At 40.9% G+C, this 17,741-nt stretch overlaps 1 long non-coding RNA gene across 4 annotated transcripts in view; it reads left to right on the top strand.

The window, feature by feature from the left end:
• Positions 1-17,741, top strand: part of LOC116420833 — a 30,074-nt gene that overhangs the window by 10,257 nt on the left and 2,076 nt on the right. For all 4 annotated transcript variants that reach the window (XR_004231293.1, XR_004231291.1, XR_004231294.1 and 1 more), the window contains 2 exons: positions 2,470-2,559; positions 4,785-4,875. This is a non-coding gene — a long non-coding RNA (uncharacterized LOC116420833). The remainder of the gene's footprint in view (positions 1-2,469; positions 2,560-4,784; positions 4,876-17,741) is intronic.

Below are 17,741 nucleotides of genomic sequence, written 5' to 3'. Positions count from 1 at the left end.
CTATAAAATGGGAACAATAGTACTTAGAATCATCAGTTTAGGGATGAAAGGGAATTTACAGATTGTCTCTTATTTTGCAGATGAAGAGACAGGCCCAGAAAAGTCACACAGGTGTCACAAGCATAGTTAGATTTGGACCAAGGGCTAATCCAATGCCTTTTTAACGTATCCCATTGCCCTTTAAAACTTGTTTGAGCCAATTTTGAGTAGCCAATGGAGAGTTTTGGTCTTGGATCAGAAATAATAATAATGGTGATGATGATGATGATGATGATGATGATGATAATGATGACCACGGTGGTGGTTTATTTATTTATGTGCTTATGAAACACTTTACAAAGACACCCTCATAATAAAACTGTGAGATAGATGTTACTAGTAACCCTTTAATATAAGTGGAGAACTAAAGATTAAAGAGGTTGGGTGACTTGACTATGATCACAGGCAGAATCCAGGTCTTTCTGATTCAAGATCTGACATTCTATTCACCATGCCAGATATCTCTACTGCTTCTGATGTAAAACCAGGAAAACCCTAGGTTCAAATACCATTTCTGATACTATTAGTTATGTCTCCCTGGGCATGGTGTGTCCCCATCAGAGAAGATGCTGTGCTCTCTGAACAAAGCAGATTTGAATTAGCAGAAACACAAGATGTGCAAAGTTAGAGAAGCCATCCTTTGTGTCTGACCTGTGGCGGAGCATTCTAAGCTCATATTGGTCTGATCTGCCACAGTCGAACACCCTGAAACTCAACTCCAACATACTGATGTCATTTTGGTCTTCTTTGAGTGTGAAAAACACTTATCCAAAAAACCTTGAACCAGTAAACTTCAATTCTCTGAGACTTAGTTTCTTTTTCTGTAAAATAAAGGAATCAGATTCCTTTTAGTTCTAACCTTAATTTCTTAGATCCCCAGTTGGTGAACATGTATGTATCTGCTAAGTTAAAGATCTTTAACATGACAGTCATACCAGCTAGTTCATAATGTATACTTGCTGGGCTGTTCTTCCATTGTGGAGTAGGGATGGAATATTACTGTGTTGTAAGAAACAACAAATGTCAGATTCAGAGAAATAAGGGAAGTCTTGCATGAACTGAAGCAAAATTAAGTGAGCAGAATCAGGAAAATGTATATGACTACCACCATATAAATGGAAAGGGGAGAAAAAGCCCCTACCGAATGAAATACTGCATTTTTGTAGTTACCAAACTTGGCCCTGAAAATGAATTTATAGGACCATAGATTCAAAGCTAGAAGAGAATTCGAGGTCATGGAGTCCAGATCCTTCTCCATTTTTCTTCATTTGCACATAAGAAAACTGAGTCACAGTAAAGTTAAATGACTTTCCCAAGGTCAAAGAATGAATAACTCTCGTAGGTCTCCAAGTCCTCCTGATTCTCAATCCAACATTCTATTCTTTATGCCATGTTCTTTTTAAAAGAAAGATATACCTTCCTTTAAAAAAACAGTAGCAGGAGATTTGGGATGTAGAATATTACCTGACTTGTCAAACAAACACCATTGGTGGGTGGGTTACATTTGTTGAGGTGCATTTTTCTTTCCTTTTTAATCTTTATCACAAAGGATGGTTTTAATACAGAGGGGAGTAGGAAAGGAACAGGAACCACATGGAAATGAAGACAATATTAGCAATACAAAGATATCCACAAAAATAAGATTTTTAAAATAGTAGCAGAAGGATCAATGTACCCAGATTCAAGAGATAAGAGGAAGATCAGGGCCAGGAAAGGTTACAGAGAAATATTTAAAAAGTAGTCAGGATTGAGGGAGAGGAGATGCTTTTTTACTGGTACTCAGCTGCCCTTAAATTCACCCTAAAGGGATGCCCATTTTGACTCTCTGGGTCATTCTTTTCAGTCTTCCTCCTACTCCTTGAGTCTAGGTACATTAAACTTTCTGCTACTGTTTGTTGTTTGTGTTGTCAATAGCATCTTCATTTCCATGTGGTTCCTTCCCTACTTCAAAACAAAAAAATTAATGAGAAAAGTGTCACTGCTTTGCATCTTTTTTTGGGAATCTCTTTAATATCTGTCTTAAGAGGAGATACTGAAATTTTCATATCTGTTTCTGTTTCTGAACTCTATGTGTTGCATTATGTGGTTCTGGTTGAAATATATGAAGAAAATCTGGCCTCACACAGACACATAGTTGGAAAAGGGAAGAGGATTTTAATAGGCAAGTAATGTCTTAGTATTATCACGAAAATGGTTTTGACTTCACAGATGCCCAAAGGGTCCAAGGACCACATTTTGAGAAACATTGCTCTAGATGGATAGGTATTTAAATAGATAGAATGGTAGAAATTTTAAGAGTGCTTTCATAAATGAAGGAACCTTTTGGAATCTCTCATTATCTTCCACACAATAGTGAGTGTGATGAATAGAATAGACTAATAAACACTGATTATATTTCATGAAAGTTACTAACATATTTATTCTGCCTAGAATGTTAGAGCTCTGGACTTGGAATCATCAGTCTGGCTTAGAAAAAGTTACCTATCTCACATGGTTTCTGTGAGGTTCAAATGATCTAAGGTATGTAAAATGTTTAAAACTTTATAAAATGTCATCTTGGGAGTCAGACAACCTGGGTTCAAATCCACTTCTGATGCTTGCTACCAATGGTACCTTATGGAATTAGCTAAATCTCTTTTGACCTCTCAGTTTCCTCAACTTTAAAAAAAAAGGGGGGGGGAAATAATCCTAAGAGTATAATCCCATAAGGACAGCAATGGGCACTAATATTGAAAATGTAGCTTGGGTCCAATTATGGTAGACCTGAATATCATGCTTTGAAATTTGGACTTCATTGTTATTTGGCAAGTGAATGATGGTAATTGACACATATGGTACTTCGAGATTGGCAAAGCATTTACATATCTCATTATATCCCCATTTTATACATGAGGAAACTGATTACTAGAGGCAGAGTTTAAACCCAGTTGCCTCTCGACTCTTTAAGTCCATTATACTTGACCTTGTCTCTATTCTAATCAGAGGAGTCTACTGCTCCAAAGACTTCCATGATTACCTACCTTTAGGTAGGAACATTGTCGTGCTATTTTCCTGGGGCATTAGAAATAGCTAAAAGGCCTTTAAAAACACTAGCAGTGGCAAAACCCCTTGAGTTGGAGGCAAAGAATGGGGGTTTAAATCATAACTATGAGCTTTGTGACCTTGGGAAGTCAATTAACTGGTCTTGTCCTTATTTTTACGATTCGAAAAATAAGGAATAACACTGGGTGATCTTTAAGATCTTTCCATTTTGAAAAGCCTAATCTTCTGTAACTTAAAATGATATTCAAAGTTTACAGTTAAATGTTAAAGTGGATAGATCTGAATTCAAATCTAACTTCAGATACTTAATAGCTAAACTCTGGAAAAGTCATTTCCCTCTGTCTGCCTCAATTTCCTCAATCATAAAGTGGGCATAATAGCAGGATCTACCTCTGAGCATTGTTGGGAGCATCTGATGAGATATTTGTAAAAGACTTAGCACAGTGTGTAGCACATAGTAGGTGTGATTATATAAATATTTATTATCTTTCTCTCTTTCCCTTTTCTTAGCAGAAGGAAAATCTTTGAGATTTTGTGTGTGTGTGTGTGTGTCTGTGTGTGTCTGTGTAGCTCCCACCTACAATTGACCTTGATCACTGTGACCCTCCTAAGCCAGTAGTCTTGACTTTGGTTGATGCTTTAATAACTCAGTATCTCCTGCTTCCTTGCATCTGGTTTTTTACTAGCTAATTGGTTCTTACTCAAATTGTAACTAAACTGATTCACAGAATACCCAGAATGTTAGGACTGAATATAGAATGTCTAGGAAGGCCTTGGAACAGAGACTATCAGAGCTAATGTATATTAACCTTTCTGGGATTGATAGTCTTTTTTGTAAGTTCTTTTTTTCTAAATTATCAATAAAATTGGCTATTAGACCTGAGAGGAGCCTTAGAACAGGGGATTTCAGAACTGGGAGGGACCATAAAACAGGGGTTGTCAGAGATAGCATGGATGACAAAAGCCATCAAATCCTAGTTCTACCTTTTACAGACAAAGAAACTGAGACCAAGAGAGTAACTATGAATTAACCAAGGTGACAAGAGATAGTATCAGAGCCAGCATTTTCAAACCTCTTCTGCCCTAAACAAATGCAGATTTCTTTTGCTTTTTGTTGCTTCCAACCATCCTATCCTGTTCTCGTATCACTGGATTAGAAGCTGGGATGGAGACCATCCCAATAACCTGGCTTTCTTTTCAGTGAAGTATGACAATTCCCTCATGGGTCCGTGATCCTTCTATATTAGCCTTCTATTGCACATCAAGAGCCAGTCTGTTGTTAACCTCTATCGGGTTAAGGATAAGATGCAACTTGGGCCCCTCCTCCACGTGGTATAATGGAAAGGACATTAGCTCTGGAGGATCTGGGTTCAAATCCTACCCTGATGTTTATTTCTTGTGTGACCTGGGCCAAATTATTTAATATCTCTATTTCTCATATTCCTCATCTGTAAAATTAGATTTGACTGGTCTCTGAGATCTCTTCCGGTTCTATAATTAGAAGCCTGTGAGCAAAACTCCTGCCTCTGACATATTCCCCATGTGACCTTGAATAAGTACCATAACCTCTCTGAATCTCAGTTTCCCCCTATATAAAAATGAGAAAGTCAGACTAGATGACTTCTGAGGTTCCTTCCATTTATGACCCTCCAAATGACAAGGTCATAATTAATTTACGATCCCTCTGTCTCTTTGTTCCTCAGTCCCTCACGGGTCTCCATCATTTGATGAAAGGTTAGAGATCCAGGCCTGCCTGGAGCTGTCCTTGGTACAAGATTACTCCTTCCTTTTCAGGTAAACCCAAATTTACCTCACTCCCTATTCCCTTTCCCCAGAAGCTCCCTGCATCAGCCTCCAAGCCCACTGTTCTCCCCAGCTCTCCTCCCCTATCCCGGCTTTTTCTGGGATGTCATGGTCCATGGTTCTAGCTCAGACACTATCACAATTCTTCCCCTTCTCCCCCTCCATATACACACCCTAACATGACCTGGGCTCCTGCCCCCTCCATCCTGAAAAGACAGACTGAACCTTCCCTTTACATCTCAGGGGAAAATCTATGTCTCATTTTCATATCTAGCAAAACAAAATGACATCAGAACTCTCCACCAAACCCCTAGAGGGGATGTGCGTGCTCAAAGTGGCAGAGGAGAAAAGAGGGGGTGGGGAGAGAGAAGACACCTTTTCCAAAAAGGGAAATGGTGGTATGGGGGAGGAACAGGCACCAGAATCATGGAATGGGGGTTCATGGCCCATGCTGGGGTGGGGAGAAGTCAATAAATGAAACTGAGCTGACCATTTTCTCATAGGGGTTGGGATCAGAGGTTGGGGAGGGTAGCATTGGGGGGGGCATTGGTGAGATGGGGGGGGGGGGTGGGGGGGGGGGGGGGGGGGGGGGAGAAGAGAGTGAAATAAAATGCTTGAATGTTGGTGTGAGAGAGGGAGAGGGAGAGAGACACCAGGTTATCAGAGAAGTGTGAAGACAATAATACAATCTGACATTTCTGAAACAAGACCCCCTGGTTGCCATGACGACACCTCATGTGGGAGCAGCTCCCAGGAGACAGCTCCGAGATGTACTATAAATGATGTTTGATTAGAATTTAAATCATTTAGGCGGAGAGAAGATAGGCCTTTTGTCAGCAAGGGGACCTGGGGGGGGTCAGTCAAAGAGCGGGTGGGCTCCAGTGTATTAGCCCAGGCCCATGTAACGCTGGGGAGGGGGCCAGAGGTCAGTCAGGGGGTTGATTACTTCTGCCCTTGCCTCCGTTCCAGTTTACAGTAACCTTTTCAGGCAGGCTGAGGGGGAGCTGGAGGGCAGAGAAAATAGCCTACATGGGGGTGGGGGAGCAGTGAAGGGGGTTCTAGCCATAAATGGGGGAAGGGTTTATAGGGGGGCACCAGGCTGGGGAAAAGAGCCTTTCCTTTACATGCCACCCCTACCCTCAAGCTCTATGTGGCAGGGAAAAGGATGCAAAAATTATTGGCACTTGGGATGGGGCTAGGAAAGAAATATTTCATTACCTTCCTCCCCCAATCTCTCCAGTAGATCCTAGAGGGGATTGGACTACAAGGTCTCAAAGGCCCTCCCAGGCCTTGACATTCAGTGTGTCAAGAGCCCTTTGAGGTAGGATGCTCCCTGGTCCAAAAGCCCTTCCAAGTCCGATATTCTCTGTTCTAAGATTCTATCTACCCTGGATATTCTAAGTTGTAAGGTTCCCCTCAGTTCTGACTTTCTGTGTTATGAGATTTTTTTTTATAACTTTGATATTCTATGTTACAAGATTGTATTTTTAAGGACCCTACAAGCCTTTATATTTAAATGATCTTCCCAACTACTCCTTATAGCCCTTGACATGTCTTTGTCTTTGACATCCTAGGAATGAATTTGGGTCGATTTAATTCTTGTATTTGTCAAGAGACTTCAAATTAAATTTCAAGTTCCAACATTTGTCAATTGTATGACCAAGGGCAAGCCATTTTCCCCTTTAGGATGTTGTACTAAATCAGGGAACAAAAAACTGTGGCCTTGAGGGTCATATTGTCCAGCTTAAACAAGATACCTTCCACTTTCAAATCCTAAGATCCTGTGATCTCTAAGGTGGTCTTTAGCTTTAACATTCTAAATTTATTAAATTAGAAGGCAACTAAATGGTACCATGGACAGAACCCAGTCAGGAAGGTCTGATAAATTTATTAAATTAGAAGGCAACTAAATGGTACCATGGACAGAACCCAGTCGGGAAGGTCTGAATTTGAATCCTGCCTCAGAGGCTTATTAGCTCTGTCACCCCAGGCAAGGAATTTAATCTTTCTGTGTCTTGGTTTGCTCATCTTTAAAAGGGGAGTAATAGCATCTCTTCCTAGGATTGTTATAAGGATCAAATCTATGTAAAGAACTTTTAAGCCTTTGAGTGCTTATATAAATGCTATAATTTATAATTAGAGATGAGGACATTTTTGTTTTTCTTCTATTTTTTTTAAATCAAGAATCAAGTTCAACTCTTAGATTCAACTGAGCTGAAAGAGTATATTAGATGACCTTGAAATGGTTCTTTGAAAATAAATAATGAAGGTCATTGCCTTCTTCCTTTATGACTTTCTAATTCTTTCTGCTTTCTTGAGAAGCAAAACTGCAACCATCCAGTCTGTAGATTAAGCAACAATCTCATCTCTACCTTGCTCCAGGTTTAGTTTTCTTCATGTTAGTGCACACACTCCCATCCCAGCAATAGATCTCCTCTCTTCTCCAAGCCCTGACAAGTAAGCATTAATTTAACTTGCCCTTCCCAAAATTGGAATCCCAGGATTATGGGTCTCTTGGAAAGGAGTTTTGTATCAATCAACACACATGTATTAAGCACCTAGTATATTCCAGGTTACTAGTCTAGGAACTAGAGATATAAAGACAAAAGTGAAAACAGTTCTTGTCCTCAAGGAGTTTACTCCTCAGCTCCTATTTCAGGAGACAAGTATTCTAATAAAATTATGTACAGAATACACACACACACACACACACACACACACACACACAGATGTATACCAAACACATATATCGAAAGTACAGAGTAGCCCTGGAAGGAGAGAGAGCAAGCATTTCTTAATGCTTGTGTGCCAGACATAATGCTAAGCACTTTGAAAATATTATTTCATCTGATCCTCACAACCACCTGGGAGTTAGATGCAATTATCCTCATTTTACAGATAAGGAAACTGAGGCAGACAGAAGTGAAGTTCTTTTCTAGGACTGCCACAGCTAACAAATGTCTGAGGCTGGATTTGAACTCAAATATTTTTGAATCAGGTCTCTATCCACTGTGCTACCTGGCTGACCTAGAGGAAATTTTACTATTTACTAACAGCTGGTAGGTACCAAGGAAGATCTCCTTCAGGAAGAGGTACTTGCATCTTGAAAGAAACCAAGCATTCTAAGGGGGCAGAAGGGAGGGAGAAACAGCATTCCGTGCTTAGGGTACAGCCAAGTGCCAAGCCATACAAATGACAAGTGGCAAGTAGGCCATGATAGATGATGAAGCATCATAAAGTATATGGAAGAATTGTAAGGTACAAAAAAACCAGAAAAGTCAGAAGGGGAAAGGGCTGGATGGTGAAGAGTTTTAAATCCCAGCCAGAGAAATTAATAGTTGATCATACAGGTAATAATAGGTAGCCACTGAGATATGTTGAGTTTTAGGAGAATCCCTTTGTCAGGAGGTTGTGGGATGGATTAGAGTGGGAAGAGACCATAAGCAAAGAGCCCAATTAGAAGTCTGTAGCAGTCAACTAATCAAGAACTGATAAGGACCTGAACTAAGGTGGTGAATGTGAGCGAAGAGGACAGAGGGGAGAATGGAAAACTATCTCAGAAATCATACCTAACTAGCTAACCAAAACAATTTTTAGGACATGGTCCACCATTTCCTGATTTAGAATTGAGGAAATTGCAATTTCAATGACCATCCATACAGATCTGGAAAAAAAGGAAATAGATTTTCAATTTGTAAAGAGGTATGAGGAGCAATTGGGAAAATGTGAGTGCATTGGCAGCCTGAGATGTAAACAGAATGAGTAAGAATTCTGCTTCATACTGCTTATGGAACCTTGAACAAATCCTTTCTCCCCCTCTGGGAATATATTCCCACAAATGTATACAGTCTATATCCCAGAGACCCTCTCCACCCCCAAGATTATGGTGTCAGATATACAGGGTCCAATCTTGGGGTTAAGCCAACCCAAGGCAGTCAGTGGCTCTCTTGTATGGATATGGAGGGGATAACTTATCCAACGAAGATCCATCCCCCACAAGTCCTAGCATTGAGGGTGTCTTTCTGAAAACCAATCAGGAACTATCCTCTTATTCATATCCATGGGGAGATGCCTAATAGCTTCTCCAAGGACTCAAGGCTCACTGCCCTATAAGCTCTTCAAGTTAAGTGGGGAAGGTCATAAAATTGATCAAGGAATGCCCCTGATCAAATCCCTTTATATGCAAAATGAGGGGATCAGACTAGATGATTTCTGAGGTCCCATTCAGTTCTGGATTCCATTATCTTTTAAATCAGGTGTTCTTAACCTCTTTTTGTTACATAGAACCCTTTGGCAGTATGGTGGTGAGGTCAGTAGATCCCTTTAAAGAATAATTTTTACTACTTAACATTTATATCTGATGGAAATACTAAACTTTGCTTAGAGTTAGTAAAAATCAAGATGTAATTTTTTCGAGCCAAGTTTATGGACTCCTTGAAATCTTTCCAGAACTCCCCTGCATGTATCACAGATTAAGAAGCAGAGAGTAGAGGAGGAAACAAGCATTCAGTGTCTATTATAGTTCTGGCACTGTGCTTACATATTTTACAAATATTATTTAATTTGATCCTCACAACAGCTGTGAGGTGTAGGTACTGTTATTATCCCCATTTTATAATTGATAAAACTGAGACAAACAGAAGCTGTGGTTTTTTCAGATTGATGTATTAAGTATCTGTGGTTAGATTTGAATTCAAGTCTTCCGGACTCAAAACTAAGTACTTTATGCAGTATTCCACCTAGCTGTTCCAAATTGCTTTAAATTAAATTCACAACTCTTTATTAATAAAAGGCAAAAGAGGTATAGGAAATCCAAAATGGTAACTGTTTTCCCTCGGAAGTTGGAGCTGTATGTCAAATATAAAAATGTATGTAGGTAGATATATTAGATTCATTCTTCAGACAAAAAGACTAGAAACACTAGATAGGAATTGCAGAAGATGATTTCAACCCTACATTGTAAGAAAAACAACCAAAAACCCAGTTCTTAACAATGAGAGATGTCTCAGAGTCTTCAAGCTAGAGGCTGGATCACCAGTTGCAAATGATATTGGCAAGGGGATTGTTGTAAAGTTTTAGTTTCTGAGGTCCATTCTGATTCTGAGATCCTGGCTTGACTACCTAGAACTCTAAAAAAGAGCTGTCCAGTATGTTTTCCTCCTGACTTTGTCTCTAATTTTCTGGACTTCAAAATCATGCTTTCTCTACCACCAACTCATCCTCAAATTGCTCTCATGCTTAGGGCCTCCTGATTCTAGACTAACCTACAGTCCCTTTTATTTGCTCACCCTGAATTATTCCTCAAAAAGACCTGTCCCACTTTTCCCATTGTAAATTCTTCCTAGAATCTCCATTTTGAGAAAGGGCTCCCTAGGAATGGTCCAAGTCTTTATTCTCTTCCTTCTCTTCCTTGAACTATTCCAGAGTTTCTACACTTCATAATCATGCTCCCATAACCCATTTAAGAGAAGACATGAATATACAGTGGGATAAAAGAACAGGATTCCAGTATCACAGCTCTAAAACTGGATGAGATTTCAGAGACCATCTAGTCCAAAACCCTGATTTTATAGATGAGGAAACTGAGAGCCAGGGAAATTAAGTGATTCACCCAAAGTCACATAAAATACTGGTTTTTAAATCTAAAGGCTCTCTGACTTCATGCTCAGAACTTTTTAGGCATACTAGCTTTCTATATTCTCTAATTTGGTCCAATCTTAGCTTTCTCAACTATAAAATGGGGCTAATCACATCATCTATCCCCTAGAGTTGTTGTGCAGATCAAGTAATATATTGTAAAGCCCTTAGCACATGATAGTCGATGAATTCTTGTTCCCTTCCCCTTTGCCTTCCTGTCTCTAAGAATGGCGCTCTCTACAGGTTACTGGTATGTGGTCCCACTTCTGACATCATGAATGGGCAAATCACTCTGCCTCCAAGAAATTCTCTGAGATTATAAATCTCATAGTTAAACTACATTAGTAGAGGGAGTTTTTTCATCCACTCTCCTATATCAGTGGATCAAATGCAAACTCCCTGATCCAAATGAAATGTCATTTATTTGAGTCCATAGTAAAGTCAGGAAGTATGGTGGATGTGAACGAGAAACTAAGCAGTCAATCAACAAACATTTATTGGGGAAACCAAGACTTAAAGGTCAAAGGTAACTTGTTATCTCTTTTTTATCGAGGATGAAGATATGGAGGTATAGTGATATTAATAAGTGATCTGACCAGGACAATGAAGTGATCCTACTGGACATAGGATTATGGATTTACAGTTAGAAAACATGAGGTCAAATCCAGTTTCATACATTTGTTTAACTGTGTGAGACTGGCTGGGCAAATCATTTAACTTTTCTGAGATTCAGTTTCTTTATCTATAAAATGGAAAAAATAATAGAACCTACCTCACTGGATGGCTATGAGGATAAAATGATATATATTTTTTTACTTTATACATTTTTATGTATCCATGTATACATATACATAGATACTTTATACATCTTAAAGCACAATATAAATGGTAGCTATTATTACAAATCCATGATTTATGAAAAATACCCCTATGAATAGCATAGGCATTGTATATAGTAGGGGCTCAATAAGTATGTGTTGAATGAATTTGATGAGGTTTGGGTTTTGAGGTTCCCTTTGGTCAGGGAACCAAAATATGATGAGGTCTAGATTTAGGGTTGTCAGGGAACCAAATGATATTAGATTCAGGGAACCAAAATGAGATTAGGTTTCCTGATGGTCAGGGAGTTAAATGATGAGGTCTAATGGCAGGTTTGGGGTTCAGGGAACCAAATGGAGAGGTCTGGCTTCTCCAGACCCCTTTGGGATTCGGTGCATGGGTAGGGAGTTTTGGGAAACCCCCTTCTGGCAGCACAGAGATCCTTTGTAAAGGAATTTACAAATCCAAAAAAGCTAGAATGCTAAAAAGAGGTTTATTATTGGCATTGGGCAGTCAGCCTTTGCTTTGCATAAATAGAAAGGCTGAATTCCTTAGTGGCAAAGTCCCGGCAGGGAAGTAAAGTTTATAGTAGAGAAATCCTGACAGAGATATAAAGTCTCATTAGGGAAATAGGTGAGGGAGATAAAGAGAGGGTAGCACTGGAAGAGAATATTCCAGCAGACAGAGTTTGCTATGCCAGGAAGAAAGAGTTTCCCTGGCATTTTAGCTCCTCTGCAAAGAGAAGGTTTAAGATTGGCTCTTTTTATAAGCCTTGGCTACAAGCTGGGGGTTGCTCTTGATGGGGCCGGGTACAGCTTGAGCTGAATTGAATAGATCTTCAATTGAATAGGATTGGAATTCTTCAGCTCAGGACTCAACCAGCCCCATCTAGATAACAGATTGAAGTTCTTTATCTTGTTTCCCTTGGGCAGAGTCCCACAGACGCAGGGTCCAAAGGGAATCTCTCCTTCAGGGAGTTTCAAGTGCTTTACCTCATGGCTCATTCCCAAAGTCAGAGAGAAAGAAAGAGAAAAAGTTTTGGGGCTCCCCTCTTCAAATTGACAATTGGGAAAATGGCATAGAGCACCACAAGGTCTGTTCCTGTGAAAAAGCCCTCTAATGATGTGCTACTCTTATTCAGAACAAAGTCAGAACTCACTGGAACTGGCTTCTTGGAAACCTCTGTCACTGATCATCTACTGAACATGTCAGGGTTCTTCTCTCCACTCACCTTTTAGAAGACATATAGCTAGCTGGTTTGGTGAATAGATTGAACATTGGAGTTGGAGTCAGAAAGAACTGAATTCAACTTCTGCCTCAGAAATTTATTATGCCCCCTATGAACAAGTCACTTCATTGCCTACCTCAGTTTCCTCATTTGTAAAGTGGGAAAAACATCTACCATTCGGGATTGTGATGAGATATTTGTATTTGTGAAAACTTCAAATATTAAATATGTCAGCTATAATTGCCACCATTATATCTTCTTATCTCAAGGATCCCCATAGCTATATTACTAGAAGAAAACTATCTTATGAGAACTTGGTGGAGATATCAATCATAGGAAAGGTTCTTTGTCAGTAATACCAGTTAGCCACCTGCAATAGGATACAAACCAGTCCAGGGAAAGCCACTCAGCATCAAGGCCTTGATTGACACCTGTGTCAGATTGTCAGAGATGTTTCATACTTTACCCAAGGTTGTATGATATATTTAAGATTTGAATTCATAATGATAGATTTATATCTAGAGGGAGGTGGGGTTAGAGCACAACCTCAGAGCTCAAGGAGCTCAAGGAACCTTATAGCTCATGGAGTACAACTTCAAAGATCATGGAGTACAACTTTAGAGATCATGGAGTACAACTTTAGAGATCATGGAGTACAAGCTAGGAGCTCATGGAGTACAGCCTCAGAGTTCATGGAATCTAGCCTGAGAGGTCATGGAATACAACCTTAGAGTTCAAGGAGTACAGCCTCATAGCTCATGGAATATAACCTCAGAGCTCAATCAGTACAACCCCAGAGCTCATAGAGCACAATCTTAGAGCTCATGGAGTACAACATTAGAGCTCATGGACCACAACCCATGAGAAATCATGGAGCACAACCTCAGAGCTCATGAAACACAACCTTAGAGCTCATGAAACACAAATTTAGAACTCATGGAGTACCTCAGAGCTCATGGAGCACAATCTAAGAGCTCGTGGAGTACATCCACAGAGCTCATGGAGTACAACCTTAGATTTCATGGAGCACCACCTTAGAGCTCTTGGAGTACAACCTTAGAGCTCATGGAGCACAGTCTCAGAGCTAATGAGCTCTGGGAGTACAACTCCAGAGCTCATGGAGTACAACCCCAGAGCTCATGGAGCACAACTTCAGAGCTCATGGAGATCATGGAGTAAATTCCAGTGCTCATGGAGCATAATGTTATAGCTCATGGAGCACACCTTCAGAGCTCAAGGAATAGAACACATGAGCTCGTGGAGCACAATTTTATAGCTCATGTAGTAGAACCTCAGAACTCTAGTACAATCTCACAGCTCATGGAGTACAACCCCAGCACTCATGGAGAACAACCTTGTAACTCATGGAGCACAACTTCAGAACTCAAGGAGTACAACCCAAGAGTTCATGGAGCACAACTTCAGAGCTCTAGGAATACAACCCCAGAGCTCATGGAGCACAACTTCAGAGCTCAAAGAGTAAAACCCCAGAGTTCATTTAGTATAAACTTACAGCTCATGTAGTACAACCTCAGAATTCAAGGAGTACAACCTCAGAGCTCAAGGAGTACAACATCACAGTTCATGGTTTACAATCTTAGAGCTCATGGAGCACAATTTTAGAGCTTGTGGAGCAAAACCTTAGAGCTCTTGGAGTACAATCTTAGAGTTCATAAATCACAATCTCAGAACTCAGAGTACAACCTAAGTGCTCAAGAAATACAGCCTCAGAGTTCAAGGAGTACAACCCCAGAGCTCATGGAGCATGACCTTAGAGCTCTTAGAGTACAACCTTAGAGCTCACGGAGTATAACCTAAGGGCTCACGAAGTATAACCTCATAGTTCAAGCAGTACAAACCCAGAGCTCATGGATCACAACCTTACAGCCTCATGTAGTACAACCTCTGAACTCAGGGAATACAACTCCAGATCTCATGGAGTAGAATTTAGAGCTCATGGAGCACAATCTTAGCGATCTTGGAGTACAACCTTAGAACTCATGGAACACATTGAGCACAAACTTTCAGCTCATGGAATACAATCCCAGATCTCATGGAGTACAACCTCAGAGCTCAGTCAGTAAACCTCAGAGTTCAAAGAGTACTATGCAAGAGCTCATGGAGCATAACCTTAGAGCTCATGGAGCACAATCTCAGAGTTCATGGAACACAACCTCGGAGCTCATGGAACACAACCCCAGAGCTCAAGCAGAACAATCCCAGAGCTCAAGCAGAACAACCCCAGAGATCAAGCAGAACAACTCCAGAGCTCATGGAGCACAACATTACAGCTCATGTAATACAACCTCAGAGATCACGGAGTACAATCTTACAACTCATGGAGTATAAACCCAGAACTCCAGGAGGACAGCCTCGGAGCTCAAGGAATACAATCCCAGAGCTCATGGAGCATGACCTTAGAGCTCATGGAGCACAATCTCAGACCTTATGAAGCACAACCTCAGAGCTCATGGAATACAATCCCTGAGCTCATGTAGCACAACCTCAGAGATCATGGAGCACAATCTGAGAGATCATGGAATATAAGTTCAGAGCTCATGGAAAACAACCCCAGACCTAATGGATCACAACCTTAGAGCTCATGCAGTTCAATCTCAGAGCTCATGGAGTATAATTTGGAACTCATGGAGCACAATATTATATATCTTGGAGTACTACCTTAGAGCTCATGGAGCACAACCTCAGAGATCATGGAGCACAACCTTTTAGCTCATAGAATACAATCCCAGATCTCATGGAGTACAACCTCGGAGTTCAGAACAACCTCACAGCTCATGCAGCACAAAGCCAGAGCTTAATTAGTATATCCTCAGGGCCCAAGGAGTACTAACTCAGAGCTCAAGGAATACAATCTCAGAGCTCATGGAGTGCAAATCCAGAACTCATGGAGCACAGTCTCAGAACTCATGGAGTACAACCTCAGGTGGTATGGAGCATGACTTCAAAGATCATGGAGCACAACTTTAGTTATCATGGAGTACAACCTTAGAGCTCATGAAACACAACTTTAAAACTCATGGACAGCTGGAGGGCTCAAGGAGTACCTTAGAGCTCAATGAAGCACAATCTCAGAGATCATGGAGTACAAACACAGAGCTAATGGAGTACATCCTTTAGAGCTCATGGAGAATAGCCTCAGAGCTCATGGAGTACAACTTTATTCATGGAGCACAACCTTAAAATTCTCGGAGTACAACCCCAGAGCTCATGGAGCATAACCTCAGAAATCATGGAGCATAACCTCAGAGCTCAAGCAGTACAAACCCAGAGTTCATACAGCACAACATTACAGCTCATGTAATACAACCTCAGAAAGCAAAGAGTACAACCCCAGGGCTCATGGAGAACAATCTCAGAATTCATGGAGTATAATCCCAGAGCTCATGGAGAACAATCTCAGAACTCATGGAGTATAATCCTAGAGCTCATGAAACATAACCTTGGAGCTCATAGAGTACATTCTGAGATCTCATGGAGCACAACTTTAGAGTTCATGGAGCACCTCAGTGCTCATGGAGCATGGAGCACAGTCTCGGAGGTCATGGAGTACAAACAGAGCTCATGGAGTACATTGAGAGCTCATGGAAAATAGCCTCAGAGCTCATGGAGTACAACCTCAGAGTTCAAGGAGTACATCACCAGAATTCATGGAACAAACCCCAGAGTTCAAGGAGTACAAACTCAGAACTCATGGAACACAACCTTAGAGCTCTTGGAGCACAACCTTAGGGCTCTTGGAGTACAACCTGAGAGCTCATGGAGAACAATCTCAGAACTCATGAAGTACAACCTCAGTGCTCAAGGAGTACAACCTCAGAGTTCAAGGAGTACAACAACAGAATTCATGGAATTCTGTTCCCAGAGTTCAAGGAGTACAAACTCAGAACTCATGGAACACAACCTTAGAGCTCATTTAACATAACCTCAGGGATCATAGAGTACAGCCTCAGAGATCATGGAATACAACCTTAGAGATCATGAAACACAACTTTAGAGCTCATGGAGTAAAGCCTGAGAACTCATGGAGTACAACTTTAGAGCTCATGGAGTACTTCAGAGCTCATTGAACATAATTTCAGAGATCATGGAGTACAAATGCAGAGCTCAGAGTATAACTTCAGAGCTCATGGAGCACAGCCTTAGAGCTCTTGGAGTACAACCTCAGAGATCATGGAGTACAACCTTAGAACTCATGAAATTAATCTTAGAGCTCATAGGGTACAGCCTGAGAGCTCATGGAGTACAACCTTAGAGCTCATGGAGCACCTCAGAGATCATGGACTACAAACGCAGAGCTCATGGAGCACAATCTCAGAACTCATGGAGCACAATCTTAGAGTTCTTGGAGTACAACCCTAGAGCTCATGGAGCACACCCCCAGAGCTCATGGAGCATAACTTCAGAGCTCATGGAGCACAATCTCAGAGCTCATGAAATATAACCTTAGAGCTCATGGAGTACAGACTGGAAGCCCATGGAGTACCTCAGAGCTCATGGAGTATAACCTTAGTGCTCATGGAGAATAGTGTCAGAGCTCATGGAGTACAACCTCAGAGCTCAAAGAGTACAATCCTAGAGCTCAGGGAGCACAACCCCAGAGCTCACAGAGCACAACTTTAGAGCTCATAGAGTACAACCTTAGAGTTCATGTAGTACCTTAGAGCTCATGGAGCACAATCTCAGAGATCATGGAGTACAACTGCAGAGCTCAAGGACTACAACACCAGAATTCATGGAGCACAACCTTACAGCTCATGTAGAACCTCATAACTCAAGTAGTATAATCTCAGAGCTCAAGGAGCACAACCTCAGAGCTCATGGAATACAATCTCAGAGCTCATGCTCATGGAGCACAATTTCAGGACTCATGGAGTACAGTTTGAGAGATCATGAAATATAATTTCACTACTCATGGACTACAACCTCAGAGCTCAAGCAGTATAATCCCAGAGCTCATGGATTACATCCATAGAGCTCATGGAGTACAACCCCACTGTTCTTAGAGTACAACCTCAGAGCTCATGAAGTACAACCTCAGAACTCATAGTATACAACCTTAGAGCTCATGGAGCACAATCTCAGGACTCATGAAATACAATCTGAGAGATCATGGAGCACAATTTCACAAGTCATGGACTACAATCTCAGAGCT

Source organism: Sarcophilus harrisii, chromosome 1 (assembly GCF_902635505.1).
Source record: "Sarcophilus harrisii chromosome 1, mSarHar1.11, whole genome shotgun sequence".
In the NCBI taxonomy this organism is placed as follows: domain Eukaryota; kingdom Metazoa; phylum Chordata; class Mammalia; order Dasyuromorphia; family Dasyuridae; genus Sarcophilus; species Sarcophilus harrisii.
The sequence above is the reverse complement of the archived record's forward strand: the minus strand, read 5'-3'. Positions and strand labels throughout refer to the sequence as shown.